Source organism: Anabrus simplex, chromosome 10 (genome assembly GCF_040414725.1).
Source record: "Anabrus simplex isolate iqAnaSimp1 chromosome 10, ASM4041472v1, whole genome shotgun sequence".
NCBI classification, from domain to species: Eukaryota; Metazoa; Arthropoda; class Insecta; order Orthoptera; family Tettigoniidae; genus Anabrus; species Anabrus simplex.
In genome coordinates, this window is record NC_090274.1 from 14,141,836 (window position 1) to 14,154,842 (window position 13,007).

General features: G+C 38.6%; 1 long non-coding RNA gene across 1 annotated transcript in view; it reads left to right on the forward strand.

The window, feature by feature from the left end:
* The first annotated feature begins 1,773 nt into the window (after window positions 1-1,773).
* LOC136882338 (uncharacterized) overlaps window positions 1,774-13,007 on the forward strand; it is a 39,417-nt gene continuing 28,183 nt past the window's right edge. The window contains exons 1-2 of the long non-coding RNA XR_010861145.2: window positions 1,774-1,973; window positions 9,564-9,636. This is a non-coding gene — a long non-coding RNA (uncharacterized lncRNA). The remainder of the gene's footprint in view (window positions 1,974-9,563; window positions 9,637-13,007) is intronic.

The following is a 13,007-nucleotide window of genomic DNA, read 5'->3' on the forward strand; positions in this document are numbered from 1 at the left end:
ATACTTCTCTGAACATTTTCTGTATGATAATTCTCTTTTAATATCCTCTAATGCAGCAGAAAGTGGTTCAGGTTGGACATTCCTGTGGATTTTTCCCCTCTGATCTGGTTTATATTGCCTTGGCATCTTTCTTCATCAGCTGGAATACAGATAAAATAAGGGATAGAATTACCGAATAGTACTTATATGAAGACTGCATTCACATTTAACCTTATTTGACACATCATCTATGTGTTCCCATTCACCCCGTTTTTCAATGATTTTGTTCACTAATTGTGCATAGTGTTAACGTAGAAAAGTATGGTTGTATGTCATGGTAAAATTACATTTAATTGTATCAAAATATGGCATAGTTACTTATTCTAGACATTAAAAGCACTTACCTCCACGCGATTTTCTAATCCAGAAGAAGATTTTATGGTCTTTAATAGCTATAAAAAATTCAAGGTTTCCTTATTGCGCACTATTGTTGCTACAAGTTATTGTTATCCTTTCAAAGCACATAGAAATGGTGGAAAATAAGGATAGGAAATATTTTGGGTGAAAAAATTGCACTGAATTGCTCTACATACGATGCAAACCTTCCATAAAATAAATTCCCTACTGTGTGTTCCCTTTCACCCCCATGTTCCTATTCACCCCATTTTACGGTATTAATTTCCTAAGCAGGATCCTTTCTGTAAAAAGTGGTTGCATACTATTCGTAGGCAGGGCCTACAAAATAAAAATGTAACGCCTAATAGCAAGGTCTGCTCGAAACATTTTTCAGTTGAAGATTATGTCATTACTGAAACTGGTAAGTAAGCTAATTACTACTAAATAAGAATTAATTTTGTAATACGGTAGTGACATTCTGAAGAGATAATATGACCTATTTCAATAATTTTAGGCGAAAGACTAAGACTTACGGAGAACGTTATACCTTCAATATTTTCATGATGTGGCACGGGTACCTTGGAAATAATTGCGAGAGCAAGAAGATATAGAACTAGGAAAACAGCCATAACACCGTGTGCGGTACGGTACCCTGAATCACACAGTGACCTATAATTTGACACTGGAACACCATCAATTTCAGACTTCCTGAACACGAAATAATTCATTAATTTCAAATCTGAAATCTTTATATTTGTCTTTTGGTCCGAAACAAGATCCTGAAACTCGTGCGCTGCAGGGAAATGAAGTTCAGTCGTACTGGATGTAGCCCCAGGCACTGCTGTCACACCAATCTCGTGCCTTATGCACGCCTCTAACCTGCAAAGAAAAGAAAAATACCGTTTTAGGAATGTTTTCAAAGTGCTTTTTGTACTTAACGAATTCAATCTTAACAAAAACGCTAAAAGAAGGAGTTGCTGCATTTTGTCCTTACCTTTCAATCAACTCTTGCTTTCTTCCGGATATTTTTCTGCCCCTTTTCTTCAATTATGCTTCCAAATTCGCAATCGTCACGCACCTATACCATTTCCCGCCTTGTTAAAAAAATTAACAGAATATGCATTTTCATGCGTTTAAAGCAAAAGTTTCGTTTCGATGATCATGAAATGCAGGAATGCTCCATAAAAGTCTCATGTAAAACAATCGAGCAGCGGAAAGCGCATACCGGGTATTACCTTTACGCTGCCTACCGGACAAGTTTTGCGTGATAAATCCCTATCGAAACTGGGTGTCAAGTACAATACCTAGCCCATTCAAATATTTAGCGGAAGAATAAGAATTAGAAGAAGAACTCGTACAGGAAGAAGAAGAAGATGCTGCAATTTTTTATCTGCTTAATCTGTTTATACACGTGTGTTGTTGTAAATAATAATAATAATCATAGTGTTAATATCGTTAGTATGATTATTCAGTAATAAATGTCTGTGTGTAGTATTGTAAAACCTGAAATACCCCGGTTTGAGTAACGAGTATGGCTTTACGCATTCAAGAAATATCAAGCATCAGCTATGGATTTGCGTTGAATAATAATTGCTGCTGTAAGTACGGGAGTTACCGTGTATTTCAATAATTAATAATCATGCAATAGCCGTAAGCGTGCGTCATTAACGATGTTTATTTTTATTGAAGAAAAGGGGCCTTAGATATTTTACAGTGTTATACCAAGTACTATCATAACCTAGATATGTGCTAGTTACATACTATTTCAAGTTGCTTTACGTCGTCGCACCGACACATACAGGTTTTGTGGCGACGATGGGATAGCAAAGGGCTGGGAGTGGGAAGGAAGCGGCGTGGCCTTCAGCCCCTGCATTTGTCTGGTGTGAAAATGGGAAACCACGAAAAGCCACGTTCAGGGCTGGCGACAGTGGGGTTCGAAATCACTATCGCCCGAATGCACGCTCACAGCTATGCGCCCCTAACCGCACGGCCAACTCGCTTGGTTTACGTAATATTAATACATATTTGAGTCATTGTGTGTTCCAAATTCAAATGTAAATACTGTCAAGTATTTCAGTGAAAAATCTTTATTATTTTCAGCATAATTGCCCAAGTTATATCGGAGTTTAAATGTGTAACTTAGCACGTGGTGCCATGCGCGAGCGGTGTCTGGATTAGCGTGGATCGCATGCGAGCACTCTTTTCTGTTGGACCTAACAAACCGTCTGGCACTCCACAGCAACTGAGTGATAATGAATGAGCAGTAGAACACTAGAAGTTCAAAATACTCTGTTATGTCTTCTTCGTGACAACACTAAAATAGTTCAGTTTTGCAGCTAATGTTTATCTGTCTGATATTGTTAATGCCCTGGGGGGAATGTACTATCTACCTTTTTGGATCGGTCGAAAATGGCTAATAACTGCCAGGAGCTGAATCCGCGCTTCTTAGATTATTGAACTAATTATAAAAGGCATGTCTCCAAAACAGAGAGACAATAACGTAGAGCAGAGGTCAATTTAAATTGAGTTTGTTAACATAAAAGCAAAGGGAAACAGTCTGAAGATTAGCATAAAAACAAACTGATGGAGATACAGGGAATTGAAATACTCACATACGTAATGTGTAACGATGCTCCAACCACAGTAAAAATCACTTTACTTATCAGTTTGTTTTCTTTGTATCTGATCCAAAGTATTTCTTTCTTAAAAGGGGACCATTCACTATCTCGAGGTGAAAGTAACCGCCTTCCCACAATCAAATCTGACAGCTCCCCAATATAACGTGCAGATTTCAAAAAAATATGGCTACCGACAATCCCTATAGAAATTACGTCCTCGTATATCAAAGATGCCAGTGAATTAAGACTGGCAGAAAAGTAAACAAATATGGAATACAAAAGGGTAAGGAAGGAGTTGCCATAGTTACAGAAACAAATAAACATGAATCAAAAAGCAAGTAAAATGAGAGGAAAATCCCAAAATAAATATATTTATAATCTGAGGAAGCTGGAAACAATAGCAAGATAAAATAAGAATAATGTCAAAAAAAACAAATATCCATAAGACTCTGAAAAGTAACACAGGTCCGATAACCACTCCGCACCCACACACACTCAGAGACCGAACATGTGAAGCAGAGGGTATAAAAATATAATAGCAAGACACGTTACAACAAAAATCGTAACAACATAACATGATTCAGTCAACGGCTCATGAGCTTGACCTGAGAGCACAGATCAAAAACCTAGATTGCCGCAAAGAGGCCTGGCCCATCCAGTCTAAGCACATAACGTAAATAACTTGCACACCGCATAACACGTATTCATATCGCACATTCAGGCGAACATGAATCGTAACCACAACGTAAGAAATAAGCTTGAGCCAAAACGTTGAAGATACAGAGAATTAAAAGGTCTCCAATCAAAACAGGCAAGCTCATCACACACACAAATTAATCGGATTGGTGCCACCTTTCGCTGTATTGCAGGAACGAGTACACATAAGCAGACATGAAAAGAAAGGAAGGACAGTGAAATTAGTCTGCAGCAAAATTATAAAGAGTAATACATTAAACAAGGGATCTCTCAGTAAACAAACTAGCATAACTATGGCAAACCGAGAAAAGATAAGTAGGATAAATACTTCGAAATTGAAATAGTCATATTTACGACTCTCAACATAGGGAGGCATTTAAAATAATGTTTAAATCTTTTATAGTACCATTTGTACGAGGCGAAAGCCATCTCGCAGGTCAACGTCTCCATCTTTTCTCCAAACTTTTTATTGTCAGACCAGAGGTAACTCAAATCAAAGGTGAGCTAGAAAGAAATGCTTTGGCAATTCTCTGTTACACGAGGTGCCATCTGTCTAATCGGGACGAACTACACGTCAAGTCTGACACAGAGAACACTAAGCAGCTATAACAGACAGACCTATAATATCGTAAAGAATGTGATATCTGTAAAATACAAAAGCAAGGTATGGAGGTAATGAGGTGCGGCACAGGAATAAATTGACATGTTATCATATTCTTTTTTTTAATGTCGTATTCCCCGCCCGGCTACTCATTTCTGCCACCCAACTGACAAAAATTTCTGGGGAGAACACTGTATTATATATGTATATTGATTGAAGATCGCGTATAATTTATTTTACTACTTCTTTAAATTGATTTGGCATATTGCTTTAATTATGGTAGAGTCTAAGGGATTAGAAATGACACCCACTATCATACCATAGTATCTAAATACGGTATGTGAGAAAATAAGACTTTGTTGGTCAGTCGGTGACTTGTTGCTTCTAAGTTGAGCTGCAGGTCCTTGTCATCGACATTAATCATTTCAGTTTCTGGTGTTACTTCCTAAGAGCCTTTGTAGGTTAAGTGGGTGAAAAAGCATATAATAATGATGTAAAACTGTACCGGGCGGTACACCTCCACGCCGCTAATTTAAAAGGTGCGCCAGTGGAAACTCCTCTGCTGGAGGAAGTCTGAACTTTATCTACGGTATTGATTTTTAAGTTTCTCAGAAGATGTCACTACGTGGAAATTTTTGAGTTTTTGAACTGTGTCATTTTCGACGTACTTTTGTTTTGCTTGTAGTAAGAAGTGTGAACTTTCTCTTCTAGAGGACACTACTGAAGATCAACAACGGTGCACCCTAGTGCGAAGTGAAAGAACTGTTTTTCGGGAGAAAATTCAATTTCAAAAGTTGTTCTTTGCTAAATTTCTTTCAGTCATTGTTTAAGTTGGCAATATTAACCCTTTCTTTCCCCTTGTTTTGAATCTAGCCAATCCCGAATTTCTTTAATTAATTTTCCACCAATAATGTGTTTCTTCTTCATCTTATGTAGGGGTTCTCCGTATTAACCAATAAAAAGATTGTGGGCGGGTGTTTTCCTTCCTGAAACGCCTCGAACTTTCCGCGAGGGCATATAAACTGCTGATTTTAGGGTCTCTGCGCCACTTCTGTTCCATCCTCTCGTGTGTAAAGTACATAGCAGGGGGCGGGAAGCGCCTCTTTCTTCACCAGCAGTTCAACACCAGGTAATGGCCTCTTAATAACTTCTTTTCTTGCTAGGTCGGCAGTTTAACTCTCGGGGCGGGTTCGAAGCGTTTCCACCATGTAACCTTTTCCTAAAATGTAACTACTCTTTACATCTATTCTCTTTTAAAGCTACATATTGGGATAGAGAGTGCTTAACCCTCTCGAGCTCCCACTCATATTGTTTTGAGGTGAACTTATTTTCACAACCTATTCTTCCTTAACATAATGTAAATTTGTTTCTTTTCTAAAGTCACCTCTGTAGTATGGGATTAGCCCTTGCATTAGTGGCCTAGAGCCAGATTAGGTTTTTGAACAAATGCATTAGGAGTGCAGATCGCCTCCTCTCAAATTGTTATTTTAGAGGTCATGTAATTAACCTTCTTCTCATTTAATAGACCTCAGTAGGTTGGGTATTTTACCCCTGTGTTTATGTCCTTAGAGGACAGCTTGAAGGTAGAGTTAGGTGTGGCCTTGTGATAGGCTTAAAACTTTGAGAGCGGATCGCTCTTTTGAAATTTGTTTCTGCGTACCTCTAGGAGGTATTACTGTGTAATTTGGAGCAAGTGCTCCTGGGCATGATTGGGGTTTTCTGCCCCTTTTCTAAACCTTATGTACATGTGAACTCGGGCTAACTGCTCAAGGATTGGAAGTTCGGGACTCGAAGCCCAAGGCCTGTAAATACTGTTGTTGCTCTTTGTTGCCTTGCTACTCTGTACCTGCCATGATTGTTATTTCTTTGTTTTGAAAAGAAAATATAACGTTGTTACTTTTATATGAACTCTAATTTCGTAGCTTGAGACCTGTTCACACCCGCACCTTCTTTCACCTCTACCTACCGCTAAAACACGGTAACAAAAACGAAACCTGAAGTAGCGTAGAAGAGAGATCCTTCTTTTTTGCTTGCTAGGGACCCATCAACCTGCCCCTAGGAGTATTATTACTTACTCTACATAGGAGAATTAAAACAGGGCCACAGTAAATCTCAGTTTTGCAACTGCTTTCTATGTTGCTGTTGGCCAGCTTGGGTTTTCTACTGCTTCCAATGGAGCTCACATCATGTGTATCCACAAGGCTGCCTGCACCTTCATTGAAAATAAGAAAACCACACAGTTTCAAGTTGTGGCGTGTACCCGTTTCAATTCTTACAACCGGGCGAGTTTGCCGTGCGCGTAGAGGCGCGCGGCTGTGAGCTTGTATCCGGGAGATAGTAGGTTCGAATGCTGGGGCTGTATCTTAATTAAGGCCATGGCCGCTTCCTTCCCACTCTTATCCCTTTCCTGTCCCATCGTCGCCATAAGACATATCTGTGTCGGTGCGACGTAAAACAACTAGCAAAAAAAAAAAAAAGATACAGAACGGTCTTGAAATCACTGATCTCGGCAGAAGAACTCGTTTAACAATCCATCACCTTCATAGCTCGACGTACCTATCAACTATCACATAATGGGTCTCGATTCTCAAATTATATCGTAATAGACAATGTATGTCCGCCGTATGTGAACTGAACTTGGCCTGTTTGATCCAACCCATTCCGTGGCCTCCGCTACACATTTTCGTCATTGATGTTTCATGCCATCTATTGATATTTGTTCATCTTCCGCTGAAGAAAATGCAATATTTATTCAATATTATCTCATTGTACTATAACACCCTGTTACTGACCGTAACTTAATAAGATACGACGGGTTCTGAGCTTGCGAATTCATCGGTACCTTCAATCCGTTATCTGTTATTTATTCAGCTGAGCGAGTTATTCCATTTACTAACGTACTTGGACGTACGACAACTGGACGCATGATTTCATTAATTTTACATTACCCTAAACTTCCAGTGCTCTCTTTAACTCTGATCCAGCAGCCACTGGAAGGTTATAATATGGGTAAAAAGTGAGTGTATGGGTAGCTTTGTCAAGTCATGGGTTAAATGGACCATTTTTCTTCAATCAGACAGTTAATGCACAGCGATACAAGGACATGCTGGAGAATGAATTCATGCCTCAACTTCCCGCTACAGAACTCCTTATTCGTATGCAGTGGTTTATGCAAGATGGTGCAACACCTCACACAACTAATAATGTTCTTGAGTTTTTGAGGGGCGTATTTGGTGATTGTGCAAAGTCTCATCGTTACCTACAGCACAACAATAATGGCAGATTCTTTTGGCCCCATTTAATCCCACATTTAAATCCTTGTGATTTCTTTTTATGGGGCTATTTGAAAGAAAAACTCTTCGTTTCAGCATCTCAAAACCGTAGATTGTGCAGCTCTGCAGAGAAATTCACGAGGACCTGTGCCGTAGTCGTCAGAAACACGCGTACTCGTCTCGAAGAGGTTATTCACCGCAGTGGAGGCCGCATTGAACATGAGCTATAGTGAAGTGTATTTCCAAGGTCCAAGCTACCCATGTCTAAAATGTAATTATTGTTATGTGAAAAATAAAGTTAACTATTTGTGTGCCACTCTGTAGCCTGTCAGCCGTCGGCCTTCTGTTTTAATTTCCCAAAAGTGTGAACTCCCACTTCTTGCTTCGCTGCGGTCTTTCTCTTTGATTCTTGCCCTCCAGTCTTCCTTCTGTTATGCCTTGTAGTAACCCTCTGTGTTGCAGCGTGTGCCCAATCCAGGCAAGTCGTCTTTCACGCTCTTGCCCAAGCAGTACTCTTACTTCATGAACCGAACTGAGTACCTCTGCATTTGTGACTCAGTCTGTTCAAGGAATCTTAAGCAGGCATCTCCAACACCAAATTTGAAATGTCTGAATAAGAATAGCGAAACTGGCTAACAGCGTCTACATTTCTACACATTATAACCCACTGACCAAAAGAATATCTTAACAAATCTCTTCCTCAGCTCTAGGCTCAAGGCACTGTGTAGAATACTGCCTTCGCCATTCCAAGCCGCACCTTGACGCTTTGATGACGGTAGCCATCCTCAGATATTGTTCTCCCCAAGTATTTAAAGGAAGATACCTGTTCGAATGCCACACCATGCATGGAAATGTTGGCATATTTTCGTTGATTTACTTGAATTAATTTAATTAATTAACTGACTTAATCAGTTGGAACCTCTGGCTGTGAATAAAATCCATAACCCTCTGAATTGAAGGCCAGTACTTGACCATTTAACCAGGGAGCTGGACATTGCTGCTGGCATTGTATTAATTATTTAAAGAAATTGTTTCTTTCGTGATAGGTGCGACAGAAATGCTACGTGAAATATTGTGTCTAGCACCTACATGAATGTAAATGTAGAATTTGCTGCAGGTATCCTGTAACACTGTAATTCAGACAAAAAAATAGAATATTACTTTCTATTTCCCCAAACAAAAGCTTTGGTTATAGTTGTGGTTATCGTCCTTTCCACAGATTGTTTTATAGGTGTTCCTATGAAGCAGTGGCTTATTGAATTGATATTCTCAATTGATGAAATCAAATTAAGGTTCTCTACTGAATTTTAATTGAGAATCTTGATTGAATTTTGATTGTGAACGTTTTGTTGATTCCTGAGCTGCCTAGAACTGAATCGGTAGACCTCGGTTATCTTTGAAATTCGTATCGGCAACCTTTGAAACACAAACTATGAATCGGTTATGCATCGTCGTGAGACATCTGATGTACACTTTACGTACTAGTACTGTTGTTTACACAGCAAAGCCAAAGTATAGAATTCATGGTAGGAACAAGATTCACATCGAGAAATGTTATATAATGTGTGTGTGTGACACAGTTGTTGGCTTAAGATAATAAATGTTTAGAAAATTCATATCGATCGATCACATTATCAATTCAATTCAGATTTAATTTCCATTCAGTTGGCACTATAACTGGAACAGGGAGAGCTACCTCCTTACTCCTCACCCCTGTAAAACCAGGTATCAAAAAAAGGTTGGCATATAGTAGTTGTACTGTTGTTCTGTCTTGTATAATACACCTGTTACATGATTTTTCTTTATCGATCTATTGATGTCCTAGCTTCATTGTTCTAAGAATGGCAAGTAGGCTGGGCTGGAAAACATTAAGAAATTTAGACTGGGTGGTACTTTAGATATTCCTAGAAATAAAAGAACACATGTCTGATGATAGCGTAAAGCTCTTGTACATTGATTATTTATCATATCTATTAATTAATATTTTTTGGTGTATTGTAGGTCGGCCAGTCTTCTCTCAGTTGCCAGCAGATTGGACTTGGAACCTCAAGATTGGTGAAGCTTTAATTCTTAGGTGAGTACTTGTAAATTGTATCTTATTAAACATTAAGAAAGTAGAGGACGGTACTTTAGAGATTCCTAGAAATAGAAGTACAGTCGAGGCCGGTTACGACGACTCCGAAGGGACTGTTAGTCGTTATAGGCGATAGTCACACAGACTTTTTTGTTGTTGCTAAAAATGTCATATCTGTAGGTTTTAGGCTGCACACTTATGTAGCTAACTAACGGAATAAAGTTAAACATAAGTGAAATAACTACTGTATTTGTGGAGAGGCACTGATAGCCAAGTATAAACTAATAAGTGAGGAAATAAGTAGCAATAATGTCGCACACGGTCTTGGTTAATACATGAAATGTTCTCTCCGTACTTCCAGATTGTAGAAATCGTTGAGCGTGATGCACGCAGTTCCCTTACAGTGTTGATGTTCGTTATTTATTTACCTTTATAGTATCAGTAGAAGGCCAGGCAAAAAGGACCGGCCCCCTACACGTAGTTCACCCTCACTTTTTGAATTAATCACCTAAATCCCAAACTAAAACAGTCATATAATATACACTCTTTACAGAGTATAATTTACACATCCTTTCACTCCCTGGTTCATTCTTCTAACTATTCACATACATTTTCTCACCGCACGTGCTTCCTAACATAACATTTAACTCTATTTACTAGAGCTGTCGAATGTAATTGATTACAAGGAACTATTCTCATTTTGGTTCCGTATTGAAGATGACGTATATCACAAATATTATCATAATATTTATAGATCCACCTGTTCAATACAATACAATCCACTATTTCATGTGGTTAAAATTTATACATAATACATAAATAGGTACATGTTTCACCCTTTTTACGGGCATCATCAGTCTATATCAATCTTAAAAATTAATGGATACGTGATCTTTCTAATCTTATAAACTATAGAGTAAAATGTTGGACAATTATCTCATAAAATGTTGAACTATAACATCTAAAATAGGTATATTGCACAGAAAATATGTTAACAAATACTGTGAATGAACTGTTTTTGAAGATTATAACGTGGTTAATCATGAATATTTGTGCGTTTTAAACCAAAATGGATCCTCTTCTTTTACATCATTAGGACTGTGCTTTTACAGTCAAGGCCGTCACGTAAAAAAAAAAAAAAAAAAGTCAACTGTTCTAAAGAATCTACAAGATTCTAGTTACATACTTCAATTATATTAAATAGTATTATATATATAAATATACACATTTTCGCAACTGAAACAATTACAGGCTGGATCATCAAGCTATTCACCGAGTTCCGTCGGCATTTGAAAGCACAGTGCCGGACATTGAGTGTGTTGCTCTGACCTTCAGGAGCTAACAGTTCGCTTCAATCAAGCGACTCGTCTTCGACTTCTACACAGTTTTGGGACTTCATATTTATTAAATTGTGTTGTGACTTCGCGTCTGATAATATATGCATGCTGGCTCACTTAACTGTTCACCTCTTCTCGTAAGCATTTTGAGACACAGTGCCGAACTTTGCGTGTGTTGTGCTACTATTCAGAAGATCGCGCCTTACTTCATATAAGTGACTGACCTTCTACTTCCTCTAGATTTTACGATTTAAAATAGCACAGTGCCAATCCGCATTTTCTTATTTTGCCTCTTCAACTGTTTTTGTGAAAGACTCATTCTTTAATTTCTTATTTACCCATGCATTGTTTTTGCAATTTATTCGGCTGATGATAACCCAGATTGGGGTCGAAACCGGTATCGCTTCCGCTTATAATTAAATAGAAATGTAACACTACATTTCTTATTTATTTGTATCGAATAGGTTGAACTACGTTATTTGTTATTTCAATTTAATTGTGATACAGTTCAATATGGAACATCATGATATTTTTAAATAATTAATCTACGTTAACATTTAGTTCTTTGTCAGATTTCTGGTTATTGATGCCAAAATATTTCATAGATTTCCACATCGTCGCAGGGTGCACGTCAGGTCTAATCAAGTTATAGGCGTAACGTAGTCTAGCGCTTCGAATTTTAGAGGTCGTTTTATTACGCAGTGTTTTATAAGTCTGGTGGTTCACTTCCATTGGGTAGTGCTTGTATCGTCTATGAGCAGCGTCTCGTTTAGCCATTGAGTGGCGAATTTCGTCATCTATCCACGGTTTAGGAGCTCTGGAACCTTTTCCCTTATGCACTGGGTCGTGCCGATCGTAGAGTTGCGTTACTAGGTTATTAAATGTTGAGACCATTTCCTCTACATTATTGGCGCGATTTATCTCCATCCACGGCACGGAAAAAGCATCTTCTTCCAATTTGTCTGCGTCAATTCGTCTGAGATCCCTGAATGATAATAGTTTCGTCCTTGGTTTCAGGCTTTGTAATTGGTAGGACAGGTAGATTATGTCATGTCCACATAGTCCAGGGGCTGATGTTTGTCCATGTTGCAGGACTTTCGCTGAGTTGTTTGTTATTATTAGATCGAGAAGGGTGTGACTGCAGTTAGTGTGTTGGGTAGGTCTGAGGGGTAAAACTGTCATGTTACTTCGAAAATATTATGAAACTGTCGAGTTGAAGCTGCGGTACTGTCTAACAAATTTGTGTTGAAGTCTCCCATCTTAATAATGTGTTCATAGTCTGGCTAAGGTTTAGTATTTCAGTCTCAAGGTCGATCAAATACCCTACTTTTGGAGGCTTGTAAACCACTCCTAGCAAGCATTTCGCTCTAAACAGTGTTATTTCTACAAACAAAAACTCCAGTTTACGTTCATACTGTGAAGATGAATGGTTAATTACTTGAGGGTTGAGGTCTCTGGCAACATAAGCAGCCATCCCCCCACCACCTTTTCCCTCGCGGTCTTTCTTAGAAGGACGTTCCTGTCCATGTCAACAGCTGAGCTGGGGCATTTGCTGCTCAGCCACATTTCAGACATAAGAATTGCATGGAACTGGCGCGAAGAAAACAGGTTATGCATTTCATCCATGTGCATTTGGGACAGCAAAGACTGCAATTACAGTTACAAACATTAAGAGCTCTTGGAAAGTATTTCATGGTTTCCTTCAAGATAGTAGCAGCCGAAAGAGGACCTGGGTTTACTCTAGCAGCTACGTGTGTGTGAAGGGAGCGGTTAACAGAACAGGGGGGTAAGGGGATGGAATTAAAGGAATGCGCTTAGGCCTGCTGTCATCAGAAGCATGTCCTTGTTGTGTTAAAACGAACAGAACTTTGGAACAGAAAATTAAACTAAAACAGAACTAATGAAAGGACTACGGTTAAATACAGTTCAAACAATACTGATTACTGTAGAAATAAAAGACAATGCAAAGCTAATAACAATGACAGAACACACCACAAATTATACAAGGTAAATCACACGAATGAGTCTAATTTT